The following is a 22,578-nucleotide window of genomic DNA, read 5'->3' on the forward strand; positions in this document are numbered from 1 at the left end:
AAACAGACAATGACATTTGTTTCAACCTTTTAAAGCAAGCCTAATGGTCTAGCTCAAGGTTTTAATTGCAGTCCTATTGTCCCCCATCTCTGTACATCTCTTATCTGACATGTTTGACTCTATGAAAGTGGACTTCAAAGGGTGTTCTGCCTTATTAAGGGTGATTTCAGTCCAACACAGGTGTGTTTGGTGTGTGTGCTGCCTAGACAATACACCTTTTCACAGGAGTGAAAATGCAGTACATTAAAACAGTACAAACAACAGGATTAATTAAGAATGTTGCCGCTCACAGCATAGGTAGCTTCAATCCGGAAGCATTTAGGTTTTGTTACTTAACTTGTTTGCTGTATAGGTGGTGTGTAATGTGTATCAAGAAATTGGGACTGAAATAGTTACAAATGCATTAAATCTATCTAAAAAAACAACAAATAAAATCACCAATAGTCGGTGCTGACTAACCAAATGTTAGAAACACTGCTCTTGATCTGTATAGTGACAGGGATCTCTATCAGCTCTGCTAAGATTCTGATCGTCTGCTCACCTGCTGCTGAGAAAAGCGATGCAGGTCGTGCCAAGTCATGAGGGTGATGGATAGCTCCGAAAAGGGTGGGGCCTGGGGGTCGACTTAGGAACTCCGGTTTGAAGCCAAAGTCCAGCTTGTGTGGGTCAACCTGCATCTGCTGCTGGAGAAGGCCAGGCACAAAAGAGAACAAATGTGATACCCTCTCAAAGTACATAAAAAAAAAAGAGGCTGTATTGTATGCTGCAGATCAGAGTTAACAGAGAGGAGAAAAAAGAGAGGCACAAAGAAAAATTCTTTGCATATGTAATGTTGATCCTGATCCTAAGGGTATAGTAAAAGTCAAATCAGGTTATATACGCAAATCTCACCTTTACTTTCTGTTGGTGGTGGTAAATTTGCCAGGCTATATGGACATGCATAGCACACCACTTTCCTGGTTTCTGTGGAGACAGAAAGACGTTGTAAGATTTTCATGTTCAGAGATGTCTATGTTTATGCTAGTTTTATTTTATTCCTTTAAAACACATTTACAGAATATTGGATACATCTGAAAATATTATTTGCAATTTTATGTGAAGTTGAAAATGTTAAAGTGAAATTTAACTTGGAACATTAATACGTTTCTTTGCATTCCCCTACGTTGGGGACAGTTGCATATTAATTAGGTAAAATGTCATTTCTAAGTTTTTTTTTACAAAGAGGGAGTCATATAGCATCTCCTATAGACTCTGAGATGAGACCGTTGAGTCCCAGTGCACAGCTAATTAAAGCGACTGCAGAGCGGAAGGCAGGTGCACGGTGTAAGGTGGGATTAAACTGTAATGAGCTTTTACTCCATTTCCTGCTGAGTCCTGTGGGAAAACCAACGAATAACTGATAAAGCAGTCTTACCCTGAGAACCGGCCGGAACGGATCTGTCAGCTAGAGAGAAGGAGGAAAAAGAGAGAGCACGTGTGAGAGAGATTAGGGACACAAAACTGTCACTCAGACTTTTAATTAGCATCCGAGCATCACTTCATCACTGACCAAATTAAAATTGTTAAAATTTCCCTTTTCCTAATGAAGCATTTCGTGGAATAATTAGGCCAGAATTCAGAGTATTCCCTTCCTATCACAGCATGCTATACCAATGCGGCAACATTATAACGTGACTGACAAATGCAAACTCTTGTTTGCCCATAGTGTCATTCAGCACTAGTTTGTTTGTTGCAAAGAGTGTGTTTGGGGTGCGTACCCGAGGGTCTTTCTGAAGGAGTGTGTGTGGACGGCTCCAGGCCTCCCTGCCACGTCTAGAGGATTTGAGGTCTGTAGCGCAAAAAGACAAAACATAAGCATTTTCAGCCAATCATTCAATACCTAAACCATCCAGTAATAATCTCATGTATTCTAGGATTACTGATAGCTGACTGTGGTACATCACCAGACTGTATATCTTAAAGAAACTTCTCTATTTATACTGTCTGAGAACTGTTTATATTTAGCTAGATTCGTTCCATGTGTGCAGGAATACGTTTGAAACAGCACAGAAGGTTAGTTTTGGGAGTAGTCTCGAAATTCTAACATATTGTGATACCCTGGGCTGGAACGCTCCCTGCAGAGATCCGAAGGGCCCCGTCGGTGGGATGACGGGCGGAATGCCAGACACCGCTGGGGGGTAAGAGTGGAACAGCTGAGAAAAGAAAAAAGATACAAGACACAGTTACTCCGCGAGGTTCCTGTTTGATCGTGTCAGCCGTTTACAGTTATACAGTGAAGCCAGAGACTGCAGGTCCCTGTACAAACTAACATCTACACAATACACACATGCTGCATAATATGAAAATACACACGTTCATGTGAAAATGTATGCTTAGTTTTTCTCTCTATGATTGAATAAAAGAATGAGACTACAAATCATTATTCTGCTGCATATAATAATACAACCTTCATCTGACCTGCAGCTGTTGTGACATTAAACAAAGATTAATGGTGAGATGAATTTACAATATGGGTCACCTTCTGAACCAGCTCTGATAGCAATGACTGTTATCATAGTGCACTGCCATAATACATGTTATCACAGCAGTGTGTGTGTTCATGGGTGGGTGTCTCAAATGAAGCATTGCTAAATGGCGACACTGTAATTGAAGGGCAGAGATCAATTAAATTAAAGTTGCATTAACCTGCTGGAAAGGCAAGTAGAATGAAATGCATTTTATCTCTAACAAGATCCCCATAGTGTCCAGCAAGGCATTTCCACAGAGAAAAAAAAATCTTGCAGCCAATTTACTAAATTATGTAGTACCATTACCTTTATGTAGTAATGGTTTTTATAAAATAATTAAGGCAGTTTAAGCCTTTTGTAGATATAATTTCTTACTGCCCCTATTTTGGGCCCACTCTTGTTCATCATCTATTTACTTCCTCTTGGCTGTATTCTCAGGAAATATGGTATCCATTTTCACTGTTATGCCAACACCCAGCTCTACCTGTCTTCTAAACCCTCTAGTTCTTTTCCTCCACCTTCCTTGACTAGATGTTTAGTTGAAATTAAAGACTGACTTTCAGCCAACTTTCTAAAAACTCAACAGTGATAAAAATGAGGTCTTACTTTTTGGTACTAAATCTGATTGTTTTACATATAGCAAATAATGCAATTTGTCTTTCTCAGCAGGTAAGGAGTTTGGGTGTCATTGTGTGGATAGCACACTTTCTTTTTTGAAGCTCATATTTTTACCTGCGTAATATTAATCGCCTTCGTCCTTCTCTCACAACAAATAATACTGCTATTCTTATTAATGCACTAGTTACCTCATGTATCGACTATTGTAATGCACTCCTTACTGGTCTTCCTTCTAAACTTCTCCATAAACTTCAATTGGTTGAGAACTCAGCAGCTCGTGTTTTTTTATGGCCTTCATCAATAGAGCACATTTCTCTAGTTCTCCAATGTTTTCCGATGTTTACACTTCACAACCTTGCTCCACCGTATCTTACTGATCTTCTCCACATCTACACTCCTTCTCGCACTCTCAGATCTTCACGAGCTTTTAGTTTTCGCGGTCCCTTGCCTATGTAACTCTGCTTCCCCCCAATCTATGGAACAGTGACAGCTTTCATACTTTTAAATCTCGTCTTAAGACTTATCTTTTTACCCAGGCTTTCTTAGGACTTGGTCTTATTTATCTTGAATTCTGTAATGCTGGCAGGACTTGATTATTTATTGTTACTGTTTTTACTCATTTACTTACTGTAAGGTGACAGAGGATGTTTAGAAAGGCACCATTAAATTAAATGAATTATTATTATAATATTATCATTACTTACATCACCCATAATGCCAAGTATGATGAAATTATATTTTTGGAGCAAAAATTAAAAAAGACAACAACCACTACTGTAAGGAAGAAGAAAAAAGCCACCACAGCAAATGCCAAAAACATGACAGGTACTCACGCTGTGTCTGTAGAAGGGGTCGACTTTAGTGGGAAATTTGTCGAACTGTGGAGGAAAGGAGAAACAGCTCAGTACACACAGGAGTCCTTCAGGCCTACAAACAATTTACTCCTGACAAATATCTTGTGGTGTGCACGAGGCTCGAAGCAAATACCAAATGCTTTAATGTGCTCTCCAGAAAAGTGTTTGGTTGGCAGTGCTCTGATTAATGAATGTTAGCAGAGAAAAATAGGCCTGGATTATTTCTGCTGGCCCCGACCAGGCTGTCGTTTTGCAATTCACAGTGAATTATGACAAGGTCTTTCTCTTGTTAATGTGTATTACTCAGCAATTCTGTGAATGGTCAAATAGAAGCCATTCGGCTGTCTAAAAATAGTCCTATAAACAGCTCAGTTAACAGGGTCTGAGTGGTCTAATCTGGATCCAGAGAGAATGTTTCCCACTCGTGAGTAAACAATGTGGCTCTCAAACTAGTTTTATACTCTCATTAGCTAACAGAGTGCCATTCTCAGAGTTCTTTGAGTCTGGAATGGTTCAAAAGCCGCTTTTAAGCCTCTGTGGGCAGTGTGGTTACCGTTGAGCTGTGTGGGAGCGTCTGTATGAAGCCTCAACTCACTAATCAGTTCTGCTGCCTGCCAACCAAAAGCCCTCAGTCAAAACTCCATCAGACCAAAATGATGTCATTAAACTGGGAATGAATAAACTAGTATTAAGTTCTCAATGCTTGGCTGGAACAAAAATGTATCCCCAGTGGCTCTGACTGCCAATTTGAAAATCAGGGCAGAGAACAGAGTGGTGAAGCATGCCAGAGAAAAACAGCAGTTTTTCAACAAAGAAAAGCCACATTGTGGCGAGAGAGAAACACATGGTTACAATTGAGAGAGCGAGCCACCGCCATGGCTTCTAGTGTTTACTGAATCAGCATACTGTACTTCACGAGTTTAGAATTCAGCAGTCGGTGCAGTACACGTATGCACAGATTTAGTACTTAAATACAGCGTTCCCACAGTTTTTGACCATTGATTTCTTCCAGTCATCTCTTTTACAAACCATACTGATGGATTTGATTTTTACAGACTTGCTTATAAGTCATAATATGTGAACTGGCCTGAATAATTAATTAAAAAGACATCATACAAATATCTATGACCGTGGGAACCCTGTATTTTATATACATGCATTTGATTTTTATACATTCAGTCATCCATTTCATCACTTAAGCATCTCCACCTTTGAAAATGCAAGACTTCCGATTCAATAGCCTCTAAAGGTAAATAACTTGTAGAATAAAAAAAGAAGTGAACTGTAAAAAGATTTGCGCTATAAATCACTGTATTTATTTTAATAATGGATTACAAAAATCAGTTTGCAATATCAAGCAGCATATTAGACAGGTAAAATATCTGACACCGGAAACCTTGCATAAATTATCAAAGGCAGCTTCCGCTCTTACATTAAAATAAGGTTTATAATCATCCATCCATCACCACAATTATTATTAATTTTTTTAAGAGTTGTGTTCCACTTATCCTCACATTTCTGGCTGGGGTACGCACCATGGGCGGTGCAGGCGTGGGCATAATGGCGTGGGGGAAAGGGGTAAAGGTGTGCTGGTGTGTGTGTTGGTGTGTGTGCTGGTGCTGATGCTGATGCTGGTGTTGGTGCTGGTGGAACTCAGTCCGCAGGTATGGAGGGGGGCCCAATGATGCCCCGCGATCAGCACTCTGAGATGCCAGGAAACGAGTGTTTAATTCCTGCCGGAGAAGATCTTGTTCTGGGAGCAGAAAAAATACGAGTTGTTTTAAAATCACACATTTGTATAGTTACTTTACAAGAGCCCCATTTCAAAAGTTTTTATCTAAATGCAGAGAGAACCATATTGGTATTTGTGATAACTACATGATGGCAATAATTTCTGATCTTATTTATGTTATGCATTAAAGGGACTCTGGTGAAAGATTGGTACCTGAGTAGGCACTCCCAGCTGGGTGTCCGGGGACCGGCAGAGTGTTTGAGGTGAGAGGAGGAGGTGGAGGCAGAGCAGCAGGCGACGCAAACATATTGGTGTGATGAGGAAGAGTGGAGGGCGTCAGGGAGGGGGGGAAGGTGTGCGACGCCGTGGGGTTTGCCGACAGGGGCAGGGGGAAGGAGGCTGCTGCCCCAGTGGGGGCAGGTTGGTGATGGTGCAGATGAGGGGCTGGAGAGGGGCCCGGAGGCTTCCCTGGAGTGCTGCTTCGACTGCTGTTGTGAAGAAAGAGAGAAAAAATGACTGTAAAAACACGCCTGTATAAAAGAGAATTCCTTTTCCAACCTGTAATCACAAAACTCCTTTGTTCACTAAATTGTTTTAAGAGTGGAAAGCATATGCAATAAATTGAGCAAAAGGATCCAGTTTCAGAAACCTGGAAAGTGTGGATACAGCGCTGAAGAATGTGTTATTCCTGGAGGGATTTCCCAGCTGTACATGCTAAAATATTTATCAGAGTCATATGCAATCTAACAAAGAGCTCATTTACAGGCTAAGTAATCATTTAAATGCTAATTATATTCATATTAAAAGCTGCGCACATACAGAATAACACAAAGTATAATTATCATCAGTAGTCCAATGGCAAGATACTGCACAGGGTGGATTACACAACAAAACTAAAGGACGGCGGAGAAGGGCGAGAGGAGGGAGGGGAAGTTCTGCTTCTCTGCGGGATACTGGGGTGTCTGAGTCGAGCAGAGGAAATGTTATCTACAAGCCGCCGCCAGCTACAAGGCAGCAGCAGCAGCAGCGGCGTGGGAGGGGAACGAATCAAACCGTCTAATCTCTCAGCTGGTGTTCTCTCTGCGGTGCTGTCAGGCGCACACACTCACATACAAACATGTACAAACAGGGATTTGTGGCTCATGTTTACTGGAGGATTGATACATTTTACATTTTAATACAGAAATCTTGCTGTTCCATTACAATATTTAAGGGCTCTGAACAGCTGCTCAATCAGTGTGTGTAACACACTTGGAGTGTAACAGACACTTCCTGCTAAGCTTTGCTTTTATATTTAACTCCATTACACCATTTGCTTCCTACTCACCTCAGGCCGTTGAGGGTAAGGCTGCTGCTGTAGGCCGAGATTGGGCGCGGATGGCACCGTGAGGGCGGTCTGTGCTGCACAGGTTGGGTGAGGTTCTGCTGGGTCGGGGTTGGTGCTGGTGATGGGGGGTGGTGGTAGACGCTTGGAGTTCGAGGTGGCCTTGGGTGAGGTTGAGGCTCAGGTGGGTGCTGAGGCTGGGCTGGGGGTGCCTGAGAGGGCTCTTGGCCTTGGGTTTGAGTCAGGGTGGTAGTGGGTGACAGTGGTATCAGTCGACGCTCTGGGCAAGGGTGCTGGGTTTGGGCTGGGCTTTGGGGCAAGGGTAACCCCCGGTTGGAGGGGGGCGGCTGGACGTGAAGGGGGGCGGGGAGGGGAGGTTTGGGATGAGAAGTGGGCACCAGTGAGGGGGTGGCCGACGAGAGTTCACGGGACGTCTCTTGGCTCTTCTCTTGACTGCGCTCTAGACCTGACACCTTGGGAATGCCCAGGCCTCGCAGCTCCTGGCTGGCATTGGTGGAGAGCGTGTCCACACTAAAATCTGGAACTGGAGAGACAAAAAAAAAAAACAATGAGTGTTTAGAAACACATATGCAAACATATTATGGAGATAGAGGTTTAACAGACTTAACACAAAACAAATTTAAACTACGGAAACAATTTTCACACAGAAAACTGATCTACTCACAAAGGCAGGTCTTTATTGCTGCTTCAGTGTTTTTTAAAATAGCAAAATGAATTTGTAATTGTACTCTGCCAGGCCAAGCATGCATCTTACTCATACCTTACTCATCTTACCTGATTCTGAGACCTAATATTCAATCATCAAGGAGAACTAGAGCCTAACAAGCCAACGTGTAAGTTCATGTGAATGCCTTAATATTTTTTATTAGGGAAAGGTAATAAATTGTCTAAGGAAAACCTGACCATCACACCCAAAAGTAGATATTAGTGTTTTATTGTACAAATAGATGCACTCCATGATTGAGAAAGAAAGAGACTGTGAATCAAGGTTCAGTGTATTCTCTGGGACCAAAGACTCATGGGTAGGGCTGGGATAAACGATTATTTTTTAAACGATTAATCGATTTTTTTTCGATGCATCGATTAATCTAACGATTAATTTTTTCAGACCGATTTGATTTCGATTATCTCCCCATTAATTGACTACTAACAATTTATACATGTTGATTTACATATCTGAATGAAAGAAACATGAATTCCTTAACATTGCAATATATGTTTATTGCTCTAAAAATTACAAAATAAAAACTGGAACAAGCTTACTGAACACACAGGGCCTAGCTTACTGAAAACAAGTTCTTCTTTCAGATGAAAATAACAACAACTTGATGTCTAGCATTCAATAAAAAGGTCACCCAAAATACTTGTTTAGAGCAATTGAAAGAATACAGTAACCAATGTAAACTTGAGGGCTTTAAGCTAATACAGAGAGTGCTTTTCCAAAAAAAACAAAAAAAACAATTAACAGTGGGAGCCAGCAGCCTGTCATGGAGGAAAAGCTCTCTCTCGTACGCGCCCTGTCAGGATCAATCACCAATCAAATAAGGCTTTGACAGCCGCCAAAAAAAAGATCAATGCAGAAAAACCCCTGGATTGGTTATATAACGTTGGACAGAATGTTGATCCGGCCATCGCGTATATTCAGCGCACATAAGGTAAACGTTTGGCAAATGTTTTTTAGAGAAATAAAAACAGGTCGACGAATCGATGCGCATATTTTGCGTCTACGTATTTTTTGCGTCGATGTCATCGATGACCTTGACGCGTTGTCCCAGCCCTACTCATGGGGGATCATAGTAGGGCTGCAACTAATGATCATTTTGATAATCGATTAGTTGGCAGATTATTTTTTTGATTACTCGATTAACATCCCTATTTTCTTTATTTTAATTTTACTGACAAAAACACACTATACCACATTCTGCCCATTTTCTTAAAACAAATGTGCCAACTGAATGCTATGAAAACATACAGTGCTTAACAATTTATTAGACCACATGTCATAAGACAAAAAATAATAATTTAGGAATCTGTCAAAAAAAAAAAAAAAAAGTAATCTAAAGATTTTATTGTAATTGGTGGACAAATAACAAACTTTAACAACTAAATAGTATTTATTCATATAATAACAAAAACGGCCTCCTTTGCCTTTGACAACAGCTCACATGCTTGACATTTTCTTCTGCCTTTCACAGATAACAGCAATAATTATATTATAGCATTAAAAATAGCTTACTGTTACTTAAAAGCTTAAGCATATTGTAGGTTTAACCAATAAATACAGCAAAAAAAAATATTTTGTTAATTACCAATACTGTTAGTTAAGAGCAGCAGTGGCACAAACCTTACAAAATTGATTAAAACCTTACATAAATTAGTTTTAATAAATTTGCTTATCACTGTAGGCTATACAGTGAATATAGTTTAAACCTCTAGATCAAAAATTAAAACAATAAAGATAATAAAGACGAATAAAATCACAGTAATGTTCTGCAGGAACACATTGTGTGCACTTTGATCATAGTCAGTCTCCTCTTACTGTCATTTCTTTATCCTGTAAAAGCAACTGATATTTATATTAAGACAATTACATGTTGCTGTCCCTTCACAGTTCCTACTCTCATAAATTACTCGCACTGCATGTTGACTTTTAAACCTAAATATAAATGTTAAACAACAGATATTTGTTTGTACAATGAATGTTTTTGAGCTGAATAGTGTCTCCCTCGCATCTCTGTGTTCCCACCACGCCGGCGCTTTTTCAGCAAAGATTTCAACTTTATGCAGAATGTCAGGGTGGGACTTTATACAAAAATGTAAAGTCTTGTGTGATTTTGCAAGCCATTACACTAATGCATCAGCATGAAGTTTAAAATAAATATTTATCATGTTTTGGGCAGCTTGGATCACACACTCTTCCTGCAGGAGCTCATTCTGTTTCCTCCAATATTTGTAGATGCATTTTGTCATGATGCGACCAGCTACAGTTGTATGTGTATTCTGGGCAGACACGACGATTTGATAATGAGAATCGTTGTCAATAATTTTCATTATCGATAATAACTGATTTTTCCGATTAGTTGTTGCAGCCCTAGATCGTAGTGTATAACTCCTTTATCTGTTTGCCTCAGAGGGAACCACACCAATCTGTCATTTCTATCACTTTTCACCCAGCCAGGCCTCTCCATCGCTCGCAGGAAGAGATGCTAAATTAGCCTAAATCCCACGGGTTTTGGGGACCCTTCTATAACAGAACCCCCATGGATTGCTGATCCATCTCTCATGGGCCTTGGGGCCCAGCTCAGAGCATATGGTCCCGGTGTGCAGATGAGAGGTAGGATGTGTGATGCAGTCATTAAGGGTCAGTCTGGCCTGCAGCACTCTACCAAATGAAGATCAATAAACTGGGAGTACAAGGCACCCCTGGGGAATGTGTTTGTGTCAAACATCTGCCATTTTAGACATGGGGGAGGCAAGACACACGTATGCACAAACACTCATATGTATGCATAAACATGCACGCAAAAGAACAAACTAAATACACACACAAAAAGAATGCGTACGCCGCAGACCAAAAAATACACCCACTGAAGAGATGTTTTTTGCCCATGCATTTTACCCATGGCTCAATACCTCCTGGCTCTGGCACTCGAAGCACACTTTAACAAGGGCAGTTCAGGCTCCCAGCTCAGAAACAAGCTGTCCAGAGGGTGCAATAAGTCACCCTTTATCCTGCCTGAATAACTGGATTTAGGGCTGAGAGGGCTAACAGCACTCAAAGAAAAGCCTTTCACACTTGTTTGTGTCAGAATGAAGGCTTTTATAAATGAGTTCCCTTCATATTATTATATAGCTTCAGTAGGCCATCAACGACTGACATGACATGTTAGCACAGACGTGGTCTCTTTACTAGACACACAAAAGTGTGGGTGCCCATCTCACTCGCTCTCTTTCCTGCACTGTGGCCTTCCTGTAGAGACTTTTGATGGAAAATATCCAAAGCTCTTCCAAAAGGCTGAACCTCAGAGAGCTCTGCTGCTCATCCCTCGAGCGACTCTCTCAATGTACTAACATGCCTAAAAAAAAACAAGACAGAGTGAAAACACTGCTTATTCTTCCCGTAATGAAGACTCCAGGGCCAGGCAGGGAGCGGAGGAGAAGTGTGTTTCTCCTCTCTGGGGAGTTAATTTGTCAAGTCTCCTTGATCCCTGGAAACAAATAAATGCAGCTTTCTCTCGCCTCACCAAAAAAGAGTGAAGAGAGGTGATTTTTATTCCAAATGGCAGCCGTGGAGGAGGATGTTTATTAAGATGGTAGAACAGACCGGGAGGCGGACGCTGCAAAGTTCTCATCTGATCACACAATGTTTATGTATGTGTGTGCGTGTGTGTGTGTGTGTTTTTGAACAGGATTAAGGTCTACAAGGCTCCTGGAGCAGTGTGCTTAGGTGAAGTCTCAACGGACAGCAAAACACAGCTCATTATCCTGAGGTGAGTCCACTCTGAAAGAACATATTCAGCTGCTAAAAACCAGAGTCTGGAGCGCTCATAAACACAAGTGGAAAACAGAATAAAACAGATATTATCCAAATTTTTCAAAATAAAATCTAATTTACATACCAAGTCTGCATATTATCACTGCTATGACTTCTATGGACTTTATTATACTAAAGCTAGCTAAAAGTGAGAATAATAAATGAAATAGACAGATAAATATATACTGGACAAATCAGGAAGTATTAAGCCAAATCTGGTCTAGAAAGCAGCTAAACATGAGACATCTGGGATGAGGCCACAATGTTGACTCAAATCAAACATATTAACCCTGTTTAATAACATGGCAATTATGTAAAAACACAAACTCAATCAGTTTTTTTTAATATTATATATCAATTAAAGAAACATGCATAGAAGTGCATAAAAGGTGGCCAAACCAGTTAAAATTTTTATCTTCCCTCTGCTTTCACACTTAATCACTAAGCAAAAATTTGCAAAATATGTTGGATCAATAGCATCTACAAATTGTACCATAGTTCCCTGTTCAAATGGACTGGTGCTTAGTTCTGAAGTAATCTTTCATTCTTTCCAAACTTTGTGGAAAACATGAATCCATTGCCTGTCCATATGGTTTATTGCAAACAAATGTACTTAGGCACAGTTCAAATTCAAAAGCCTTACTAGTGACCATCGGTAGAGCAGCACAAAATGTCTCAATTCAAAGCAGAATGTTAACAAATGTTTTGTCTGTGAGGTATAATCGGAAAATGCATTATTTACCAATTTTCAAAAAGAGCTTTTATTATGCTGAGAAATAATTAAGACACAGGCAAGAATCTAATGTGTGTATGTGTATGTGTGTGAGAAAATTGGACTTCATTTAGATAGTGCTGAAGCATTGATTTTAGGAGTCTCTGGGTGATAGCCTAATCATCAAAGCATTTATATGCTCACAGACTTATGTCTAGGCCCTGTCTTCCTTAAATCAGTCTAGCTGGCTAGTCATCCAGACAACTCCATCACTATTTGATTGTAGTTTGACTACTTGATGCAATTCTGCACAAAAATCAGAACGAACATTGCAGCGAACAAGGGTGCTTTGAATTCTGCCTAGAGCTCTAAATAAGCCTGTATGCTGCCATTTGTAAGTAGACTTCTACCAGGATATTTACTGGGTCTCCATGGGTGGTATGTGCCGGTAACCTATCCTTCTGGCAAATGCCAGTCATGCTCTTACACTGGGCTTCAGGCATCCTGACACTTCTACATCCCTTCTGCCCTCAAACAGCCCACATACTCCTGTCAAGCCAGAGATGAGGTCTGGGGTTATGGGGCCTTCCTTCAGTGCCCCCAGGCCGGTGTTAAACTCTTCCTTTCATTGTAACTGACAGCCCTGCACGTCTTCTCCGCCTGACGGCCGTTTTACTGTCCAATCATCTGAGCTGAGACTTTAGCCCATTGGTAAAAGCTTAGACATGGCTATTTGTGATCGCTCGGGGCATAAACGAGGACAAAGGGCTTTACAGAAAGATGATGTAAAGATCACAGAGGGCAGCTTTAAAGCCATGGCTGAAACAATGCAGTAGTAACAAGCATGCAGACTCACATCTTCATGTTTCAGAGATGAACAACTTTAACCAGCTCAAACCTGATGACAGCAGAAGCAGTGGGCTATTCTTATTGTCTTTGAAGCCTCTCATCTCTCATCAATGACTTTATCTCTCCTAATATACCAGAGTAAAAATCTTGCATCACAAATAGATTAGCACACGGCAGAAATTCCTAACTGAAGAGGATGTCATTATGCAATAAGAAGCTGCTGAACTCAACAGCTGACATGCTCATACTACTGTACCGGTGCACCTGTGCTAGGTGTTCAGAACAGGTGTTTAAAAAAAAAAAAAAAAAAAACTGTTAACAGGGCCATTTAAAAGAACATCGCTTGATGTAATCAACAGTAAAACACTGATTTGAGAGCACAGCTGCAGGTGATGCAATAAAAAGAATCTGCCAGCTCATGCACACAGAATTACGCTTGAACATATTTTCAGCAGATGGAAAGCTGATATAGTATGGCTTTAAATATGAACTGGGAATGCTAACAAAACTGTGATTGAGGTGCTGACAGACTAATCCCAGCTGACAGTGGCCACATCTGTCATGTACATATCCAAAATCATACACAAGCAAAGGCAAGCCTCCACATTATCCCCATGCCAATTACATACACACATACAAAAATGCAGTTTTTTTTTTGCACAACTAGGCCTGGGTGAGAGAAAGATAAAATATTGAAAATATAAAAATATTGCAGAGGCGACATTTATTTACATTTTAATGGAAGGAGATCACTCCTGGTCCCTAATCGAGTCACGCTCACAGCCATAATCAATCACTGTAATGACAGACAGTCCAATCCGTCTCTTAACCTTTGGGCTGAAATAACACACTCAGGCAGGCTGCTGACCCAGGAGTCTTCATTACACATTCAATATTAGAGTGAGCTAATGCTGCAAATACTCAGGGACTCCATCCTAACAGCATTAAAAAGGGCTGTAAATCGTTATTTTTTTCTAAAAATCCTTTTTAAATCAGTGACTGACAAAGCTAAAGAATGCTTGTATAGTGGGAGGTAGGGTCCTGTGTAATGGACCAATCAGAGAACATTTGTAAATAGAAGACCCTCGTGGTGATCATGTGAGATCATGAATACTTCATGTCAGCGATAATCTAAAAGAGGAAATCAACTGGCATACAGATTCACAAGAGACAAACAAACTAAACCACACATGCCATTCTGAGCATACATGGGACATTTTTGAGGAGACTGAGCAAAAATGACAGCAGATGTCTAGGAGTTTATATTGGCCGCCCATTTAGTGTCACAATTCACTCTGCACTCAGCACCTTGTGCAGCGTTTGTTGCTTTTATGGATGTGTGTGAATCTGTGTGATTGTTCCGTTCAGTGTATGTGCGAGGGTTAGTCTCCCACAGATGGCTAAGGTGGTAACTGCTGCTGCCTCTGTTTAAAGCTGGTCAATCTGCTGTAATTACTGTGATTAACACAGAGATGTTTTTCTAAGCACTTGTGACAGACACACTGCTCCCTGGGGCCCTGAGAACACACACACAACTATTACTACCCATCCCACCCTCACAAACACATTACTGTCAGCTCATTCTCACGCACACCTCATTCACTCCGTCACACGTTGCTTTTCACTGCCTCTTCTCCAAGATGGCAAGCTCCTGCTGTTGTTACTACACTCCTGTCTCTGTTGAACACTTGCTTTTTAGCACCCCTGTGAATGTTAGTGAGAAATCAATTCTCAATGTATCAGAGTTGAGTCTGGTTTGTCTAAGCATGCCTATGATGCCCAAAGGTCTAGGCAACCATGTCACCAAGTTTTTCTCAAACTTTCTCTCTGATCATGGGGCCCATGGCAGTTCTACATTTCAGAGTATGTTAAGGATTTCATGTGTGTGTGTAAGGTAGAGGCTAGTTAGGCTCTGGCAGAAAGATAGATTTCATCCATGGTGAGGACAGTGTTGATCCCTCTGAGAACAAATCTTTATATATCCCTGAGGACTGAGATCATGTGCACACATTGAAACCAGAGAATGCTCTGACAGCAACTGGGAATGTGTTACACACACACACAACCCAGAAGGGTGTTAACACACTTGCTGAAAGTGTATAGAGTCACTCAAGGAAAAGGCATAACTTTTTCATCAGTCTTTTTTCATCAGTGACTTTAGATTAGGGCTGCAACTAACGATTATTTTGATAATCGATTAATCTGTCGATTATTTTTACGATTAATCGATTAATCGGTTTATGTACTTATATTTTAGTTTTTTCCATTTTTTCCCCAAGTAAATTATTAATAAAGGGTCTTTATCATTCAGCATAGATTTTTAAGAGATTTTAACCAATTGTAAACAATCCTTCGAAAAAAAGTGCCAATGGCATGAAACCTGAATGGAACTCACAATTTAAAGTAAAATCCATCAGAAGGTTGTCCAGAAAAAAAAAAATTGGGACACACACAAAAAACCTGCTGTGTGAAAAAGAGCAGTGAATACTTAGAAAAGAAGTGCATTTTAAATATACTCAAACATTTACCTCTCTCATTCAGTCATAATTAGGCTGCAAGTCTGAATTATGAACTGGTAAACGACAAACTGATAACATAACATGTTTGAAAAGCTTTAAATGTTAACTGTTAAAAGCAATGTTATCAGCTTTTACGACTAAACATTTGCAAACAACCTTGTACTGGAGAATCTGCACAAATAAAATTCTTAGGGGCCGTTCACATATCGCACCTAAAAACGCGTGGAAAACGCTAGTCGCGCCGCTTTCTCCTTCTTTCCAAAGCGCTCGGGCAGAAGCGCCCCTGCCCTGAGGTGTGTGCCTTTGCTAAGCAACCATGACGTGCTCTCTCCATGACGTGCCCTCTCCATGAAGACCCGGAAATTTCAGCAAAGGATAAATGGATGCGGTGTGGACGCGCCTGGAAAAAACGGGCGCATCGCACCGCGTGCGTGTCGCGACCGCGTCGCTTCCATTATGAGAGTGCATACTGCGCGCCTACATAGGAAATAACGAACTTGAGCACGCAAAAGACACGATATGTGAACGGCCCCTTAAACAGTTCAGTAGTGCAGAGTTTACAGGTTACTCTTCATTTTGAAGGCTCAAAGTAAAGTACTCCCACTTCCCGCTGAATGCTGCAGAGACGCTGTTCGGGAAGCACGTGACATAAAACGAGGCCAGCTATTGGCTATTCGCTACTTCACCTGCTGTACTGGCTGAGTAAAACCTCCGGTGGCTCATTACTGCCACACTTTGGTCACCGCAGATTTGAAATATGCACGAAATGAGCCGCTTATGCCAAATAAAATTTATTTAGCGACGAATCGATTACTAAATTAGTTGACAACTATTTTAATAATCGATTTTAATCGATTAAATCGATTCGTTGTTTCAGCTCTACTTTAGATCTTAGTAAGACCGAATGATTTTGGAAAATAATCTAATTGCGACCCCCCCCCCAATATCGCAATTGAATTAAAATTAAATTAAAATTAAATTAAATTAAAGATCTTTATGTTCTGTATTATTCAACAAAGACAAGCTAAAAAAAATCATTGTATAGTATGACCAACACAATATTAGATAGATTAAACTGAAATTTTCTTTTCAGTTCAGCCTGTTACGATGAAAATAGGTGATGCATGAATTGATATGATTGACATTTTAATTAAACAACTACAATCACAGTTGTATGTTAACTGATTTGTTGAACTTCCAACCTTAAAAGCATGTAATAATTATGACAACATAAAGCACTGACAAATAAGCCTGGTTTAAACATTAATATACAAATCACACAAACTAAAGTAGATTGCAGAAATATAAAAGCAAATCTGTTGCTTTACCACACTACTTCACTATAATAAACATATGTAAACATGTGGACTGCACTTTTTAAACACTGACTGTTAACTTTAGACCAGTGGTTCTCAAACTTTGTTTTGTTGCGCCAAAACATTATGAATAACATGATGACTTTTTTTTATAAAAAAAAAAAAACTACAGGGAAAAAAAAACACCTGCATTACTTGAAACATTGATGTGCCTTAGTGTGTACGCTAAAGCACAGGACACACAGGCTTTCCTCCTCTCCAATGACATTAAACACTGAGTCAATACCGGACGCAATCGTCAAAATTCAGTAGAGCGATGAGACTCGACAAAACCACACTGATGCCTTGCTCTATTTCTGATGTACTGACACAAAGTTAAAATGATTTGCAACGGTCGACAACTGTAGTGTCTGGTAAAGACACAGTGAGTGAAGCCGAGAGCAAGATATGCCTCGTTATATTTTCTTAATTTAGCTTTTGAATGACCAGCACCTGCCTGGGTCTGTGCGACATCACCTATGGCTTTTCTCTTCCCTTTCATAAAGGGAAATCCATTTCCTATTCTAAGTTACATCCTTTTGCTGTTTACTGTTTTATATATTTTCTTTTTAGTTATGCTTTCAAAGTTATGCTTAATGTTAATGTTTTCCAGATTGTAGAAAGACTCATTTTCAGCATTTAACAACAAAGTTGAACAAAAGACACACAGGTACATAAGAGAATGATTTACTGAATGGACTGTACTTCTGTATATCATACACTCTTAAATTTAAATCAGCCATTTACTCTGACAAGCCTGGCACAACTAGCAAAGACTATACACTAGTGTTTACAAAATTATAGCTCTATAATTTGTTTTGAATGAAAGGAAATAGTTACATTTGACTGAGAAATGCAGATAATTCAGCTGTTCAAAGAGCAGCTGCAGTGATAGTGAATACTGATGTAAACATGCCGGAACATAGACAAAACACCAGCAGCACAGTCAGCCTCTGAGAAGACTTACACGCTCAAGGAAAACAAAAAGAGAAAGAGGTGATGAGGGAGTCAAAGTCCTGTCTATCAGCACAACATCTTCCTATTTTTACTGCACGCCTTCTGTCAGCGAGCACAACATTTAGGCTATGCTTTAATGTCTAGACCAAGGATAAGATGTTCACACTATCTATGACCTTGAAAGCAAAACAAAAAAAAAATCCCATATTCATCTGTCTAGACCTCTTACAGGCATTCTCTGTTAAACAAACCCTTTTATCTCTTTCTAAAAAAGCAGGTAACTAATACTGTGGGTAAATGCAGGCAGGACTATAAATCCACTGAGAAACCAAACCTGAACTGTGAGTCTCCATGTGACCTTGTAGTCATCAAAGGTTTTAATAGAGGACACAAGAGCATTATGTCGAACAGATGCCCACTGTAAAAAGTGAGACAGTTGCGGCAAGATCCTGTTGCAGTTGCAGTGTTCAAAGTACACACACACACACTTTCACATTAGCAGATGGCGAGCACATCATAACTGATATGTACACCCTGCTTACGCTACGAAAAGGATTACAAGACACCTGTTTACTGTCAATAACTGAATGGAACGGAAGTCAGAGTCTTTCCATCACCTTATCTCCTTGTTGCTATTTCAGTGATTCATGAACTAATCAAGCAGCTCTAAACTCAGTGTAATAAAGGAACACACCAACAGAGATGTATTCATACACACACAAACACATACACCTACCCATCGAGCAGGTCCACCTGCTGCTTTTGATGGCTGTTTTGCCCTGCCATATAACTAGTGTCCTGTGCAGTGGTTGAATGACACACACATCTTCATTTGGCCCCAGCATCAAGTGGTTTAACCCAGTGGGTTGTACCATAGTGTTTAAGGAGGTGGGGATCAGAGTGTGTGTATGTGCTTTAAAGACAGCAGGGTAACAGCTATTGCTGGAGAGAGGGAAGGTCCTGACGCACAGTGAAGAACAGTTAAAATGACATCACCTACAGAGAATAATAACAACCCCACTGGGCAAATATACACACACAAAAATAAATGTTGGCCAATACAACAGATGACAATTAGTGGTGCTTGATACAACAGGTAAGGTGTATATATATATGGGCCTGTCCCACAACCAAAAAACACATTTAAAAAGCATTTAAGTATTACAAACTTTTGTTTATTAGGATCCTTCTATTATCTATTAAAACCCCAAATAATATTACAAATATTTTTTTATATAAGTTTTATCAATTTTTATATTAATATATATTTAAATATGTAACCTGTATATTTGTATATAGGAATATACAGAAATCAGACAATAATAATATTAATTATATATTAATAAATTGTATTATAATGTAAAAAAAAATGTTTTATTAAATGCAAAGCAATGCCCCTGTATCAGAAAATACAACATAAAATATAAAAAAATATATCAAATATATATTTTATTAAATGGCATATTATATATTGTTTGCATATTTTTTATATAAATATTTATAATTTTTTGCTTCCGATATAAATTTATTCCAATTTCCAAGTACCTATTTATATTTAAAAATAGATATTTACTACTCATATAAATATATGATATGTTATAGTTAGTATTTTCCTCTCTCACTCAGGTTTCACAGCTGAATGTTTTTAATCCATTCAAACAGGGCAGAAATTGCACTCAATGCCTCTCTGTCTTTCTGAATGTATGACACAGGGGACAGAGTTCTGCCCTTCACTGAGATCGCTGGAAACATAAGCCCTCCAACAGCCCACCAGAACTGGCACTTACCAGCTCACACAGCCTGTGTGTGTGTAAAGCTCTCTCATTACCCAAGGCTCATGTTTCAGTAAGTTGGGGATTAGAGACACACATGCTGTTTCTGTATGTGTATGCCTAAGGGGTGTTAGGACTGAGCCACCTGGAAACTCAGCCTTCCTAGGGCATGGCCGTAAACCAATCCTTTGGCTCAACCTGTTCCCAAAGAAATCCAGAATCCAAAGCAGAGTCTCTTTCTTTCTTTCCCCTCATTCCCATGTTAGGATCTCTTTCTCCTTCCCTTCCTACTATACTTTAACAAGTTCATCCTTTAAAATCAAACTCAATTGGTCGTTCTTGTGTTGACTGAAGAAAACCAGGGCTGAAGTATGTGACACAAGGCTGCGTGTATGTTATTCACGTCTTCATTCATTTATTTGAAGTACTAAGGGAAGCCAAAACAGCCAGCTGCCTCTGGAGTCTTTCAACACACACTTAAGTACGATGAGGTTGGTTGGGAGAGTCGTTGGGTAACCCGGGACCCCCTCAGACCCTGCAAGTCCTTGGGTTGGGTTACTATCAGAACAAAGCCGGCTCTGTGCAGGGCAGCACTCTCAGAGGAGGCCATGGATCAGATGGACACATTGACACATACATACTTGTTATGGGATGTAAAAATCATATTTCATGTCTGAGGCAGAGGGGAAGCAGAGTCTCCCCTGAGTGTGAGTCTCTTGAGTGCATGTCGGTAGGCACTAGCGGTCAGAATTCAATGCATTTGCGTCTGTGTTTTTGTTGTATCTAATCTAAACAACAGCCCTCAGCAGAGCGAGTTGTTTGCTTTTCCAGTGTCCCTTAAGCCCAAGCACTGAGGTCCAGACTGAAATGTCTGGTTTAAGATGTCACTGTTTGAATAAAACTTGATGCACGGGATAAAGAGTGCCATTTAAAACTGAAATCAAACAGCCTCTTCTCAGAGCAATGTAATCTGGAACAGATGGTGACAATCCTGCGAATGGGACAGCTCTTCATAGAGCTTACAAAACCATGGCCCGGGTGTGGAATCTCCCATAAATGGAACCAATGGTGATAAAATGGAACATTTCACACTTCATTAGTGCTTATTTATATGAAAGCACACACTGGATTTTCCCTTCAGTGAAGAATTCTCTGGAGCAACCACAAGCTGGCCTGAATTGAGCAAGTCCTCCAGGCGGCCTGATTTTGCTCTATTCTTAACTCGTTAGGGTGTGAAACTGAGAAAAATGATTTTAAAGATTTGTTTTGTCAAAAAAAATTAATTATAGGTAGGACACTGGAAATTTAACAATTAAATGTTTTAATAAAGAAAATGCTCTACATTTAAAAACAGTGAGCTCAAACAAGTGGATACATGGTTACCAATTTATTTACTATGCTCAGTAAAATAAAAGAATGCTTGACATAGCATAATTGTTTTTATATTGACTTGAATGAAATAGCCTACCTAAAGCCTGGGACACACCAAGCCGACGATTGGCCGTTGGCCATTATCAGGCTGACGGTGAGCGACAGTCAGGCTTGTTTGTTTGGTATGTTCCACTCATCGGCTCTGTTCAGTAATCAATTAGTAATCAAACACATAGAGCATCATAACAGACCAAATTGGTAGAGCACAAATCGTCTACTCCAGTGGTTCTTAAGATTCTCATTTTAATCAGTTAACCGACTAAGATTTTGACAGATAAATACAGTCAGTTAAATGGTTTTAAAAGTCATAAAAAATTTATGTAATTATGTTTTCAGTAATTTATAAAAATATTTAAAAAGGTTTGCTGCATGTTTAAAATGTGCTATGCACATAAAAAGTCGAGAATAAGTCGCATTTTATTATTTAATTCAGAAATAGGCCTATAATGCCAACTAGTGGTCAACCGTTATATACCGCCACGGCATATATATCAGAAAAATGTAACGGCCGATGCATATATTTGAAAAATACCAAATATCGGCAAGTTATATACACCGGTCAATCTAGTTATATAAGGTTAAAATATTTTGCCTGTACATTTTTTTTCTTATATTGTAATATAATATCGATATTGTAAAATATCGTAATATTATTTTTTAGCTCATATCGCCCACCCCTAGCTTGAGAGAGAGTGAATAAGGAAGCATCAATTCTTTAGGGAGCAATTAATACTCTGCGTTTCCTGGATATGAACATACATTCTGCACTCAGCCTGTTCACCAGCTGTGCCTCTAAACTTTTTTTTTATCCCTCCATTCCAACTGAGTATTTCAGTGTTTACTATTTGAGAGAGGAGCTCTCTCCCTGAGGGACCAAAGCGGTGGCACAGACGCTGTTATCCCACCCAGAAGGTGGTCCGTCAAACCATCTATCTGTGGTTACCACCATGGGTGTCCACAAGGCATTTCTCTCTCACTCACTCTTTTTATGGGTCACAGTTCCTGACCAGCTTGACCCTACTTCAGGCTAGTGCTGATCTGTTAAAAAAAAAAACATCTAGCAGTTATATGGTGGAAAACTGCTTTACCTCCTGGACTTCATACAGCTCCTCTTTCAGTCTTAATGGGTCACAGTTGTGTCTATCTGCCTTCGAATCAGAGACTTCAGCACAAAACAGGCCACTAACTGGTGTCTGGAGACTTGAATAAAGATACCGTAGGCCTTCTGCTCATGATAAGAAAATCTGTAATCTGCAAAAGAGAATATAAGAAGATGATACAAACTACGATGAACACACAGGCAATTAAACTATCTCTTCAAGCACCTGGACCTTAGGAACACTGATGTTTTCCTAATGTTATAAGGTTATTCCAAGAAATTCTGGGTGGAACG

General features: G+C 39.8%; 1 pseudogene; it reads right to left on the reverse strand.

The window, feature by feature from the left end:
* Window positions 1–383: 383 nt before the first annotated feature.
* The window catches only part of LOC113074178 (autism susceptibility gene 2 protein homolog), a 31,400-nt pseudogene continuing 9,205 nt past the window's right edge, over window positions 384–22,578 (reverse strand).

The sequence above is a fragment of the Carassius auratus genome, unplaced genomic scaffold (genome assembly GCF_003368295.1).
Source record: "Carassius auratus strain Wakin unplaced genomic scaffold, ASM336829v1 scaf_tig00013772, whole genome shotgun sequence".
NCBI lineage: Eukaryota > Metazoa > Chordata > Actinopteri > Cypriniformes > Cyprinidae > Carassius > Carassius auratus.